Raw genomic sequence first — 2,361 nt, 5'->3', positions numbered from 1 at the left:
CCAGCCACCAGCAAGGAGGGTGCTGCTGCGGTGGCTCCCACTTCACAGATGAGAAAGTTGGCTTGCAGGAAGTGCCAGTGGGGGGTGGGAGCTGGGCGGGCCCAGTGGGCAGCCAGCATAGCTGCCCCAGGGTGGGGGGGAGACAAGGGCCACACCCAGGTCCCCCAACCCAGGGCCCTCTGGGTGGCCTGCTCAGGCCCCTCAGCCTGGTGGACGCTCCTGGTGACACCCACGCCTCCTCCCCACTTCTCCTTGAGGGGGAACGGGGACAGGCAGGTTAACATCCGCTCTCCCAGAACACGTGAGAGGTGGAGAAAAAAAAACATTTGCAGGGGTCCCCAGCCAGAGAGATGGGGTTGGGGGGTGAGCCATCCCCAGGAAATCCACCCCCTAGTCCCCTCTAGTTCCGTCCCAATCTTGCCGAGGTGCCACGGAGGCTGGGAGATGAGACGGCCGCTCCCCAGCACTGGAAAGTCATGCAAAGCCCAGATTCCAGATTCCTCCAAGCTCAGAGCCCGCGGCCTACCCGGGGCCTACCCTGCGCCCTCTCCTACTGCAGAGCCAGGGCCCCCACTTCCCCTGATTCTGGGCACGGCGCACCCCCCATCACTGGCCGGACCCATGCCCTGGCGGGAGGACGTTGCCCGGTGTCAGCAGTGCCCTGCGGGCTGCGCGGCTCAGACGTGGTGGACTCGCTGCATTGCCCACCTCTGGCCGGCAGGTCCAGACCGGCGAGGACACGGGCGCAGAGGGGCCCGCCTGACCGCCCGGGGGGATGCTGGGGGGGTCTCTCTTGAATCCGCCCCACCCCCCACCCCCGCCCCAGCCTCCCCGCAGGGATCCAGGCAGGCCCAGCATTTGCATTTACTTTCCAAATGCATGGTGGAGACCTGGGCACCAGCAGAGAGGGTCAGGCACACGGGAGGGCCAGAAAGAGGGTGGGTGGTGTGGGAGGGGACCCAGGGCGGGGTGGGGACTCTGGGGACCAGCCTCCAGGCCAGGTACGCTGAGATACTGAGATGCTGTCTTTTACCAGCTTTCCCTGGCTGGGAGGAGCGGGCACAGCTCAGCAACTCCCCCACCCCTGCAGCGCCCCTTCTCTGGACGAAGGGATGGGCCTCTCATCTCAGGCCCCCCACTCCATCTGATACACCCCAGCTGTGGCCGAGGCTGAGTGCTGCCCTCTTGCCTCCCCTTCCTGGACACATCCCAAGCCCCCCAGTTGGCGGGCGCCCCTTCACCGTGGGTTCCTGCAGTGGTCAGCTCAGGCCGAGAGCCATCTTCTCTGAGACGATGGGCTGTGCGGGGATCCAGGTCCCCAAACAGGTCCTCTGGAGCCCTGGGCCCGCGGCAGGGGCTCAGATACCCTGCGCCTATGGTTCGCATCTCCTGCCCCGGCGCCTCCCACCCGGACTGCTCACCCCACGCCACTGTCCACCCAAAGGGCAGGTGGGGGCAGGCACATGGCCCAGGCTGGCCCCTCTCCGCCCGTGGGTCCTACCCTGAGCATCTGCCCTTAAACAGCGTTTTCTACACTCATGGACGCTGGTGTGCTGGTGCCCGCTGGGCCTTTCATACCCAGGGCCCTGCAACCTGCCTCCATCACCCCCATTGCCAGCGTGATGACCGGATGTGCCATCGGATGTACAGAGAAGTGGGTTGGAGGAGGGGGTGGGTCCACATCCGGTGCCCTAAGGCTCTCCAAAGGCCCACCTGGGAGAACTTCACTGACCCTGTCTTCCTCTTCTCCTTACCCCCAGGGCCAGGCCCCTCTGTGCCTGGGCTCCAGATGAGAGGGAGGTGGTCCCTGGGCCCGGGGGGGAAAGGGGGAGGGGGTAAGGAGACTGTGTAAGGGGGAGACTCTTGCAGGTCACCCACAAATCCAGAGAAGGAGCTGAGGCCCGGGCACTGAAGCAGCTCGCCTGATGTCACCCAGACGTGGGTCAGGGCCCAAGTGCCTTGGCTCTGCCAACAAAGCAGATGCTCCCCGCAGAGGGCAGAGGCCCAAGACCAGAGGAGCACGTGGGACGAGGGCCTGGCTTCGGGGCAGGGAGAGGCAGCTGCATGCCAAAGCCCAGGAGAGGACCCAGCTGGGCTTGGGTATGGGAGGGAGGCCCTGGGGTGGGGTTTCCCATCAGTGCTGGAGCCCACCCAGGTTTCTTGCCTCGCCCTGGGGCAGGGGGCAGGGCATTTGGATGGGCTTGGGCCAGTGATGAGTCACCTGCCTGGCCCAGCAGGCCAGTCTGCCTAACAAACATGAAAAACCGGCCAGAAGGAGCGGGATTGGAACCATCCTCACAGGCTAGGAGTATCCACTCAGGACTGGTAGCATCTTCATAGACTGGAAATCTCTGCTTGGGG

This window comes from Tamandua tetradactyla, chromosome 6 (assembly GCF_023851605.1).
Source record: "Tamandua tetradactyla isolate mTamTet1 chromosome 6, mTamTet1.pri, whole genome shotgun sequence".
Taxonomy (NCBI): Eukaryota; Metazoa; Chordata; class Mammalia; order Pilosa; family Myrmecophagidae; genus Tamandua; species Tamandua tetradactyla.
Note: the sequence above shows the minus strand (reverse complement) of the source record.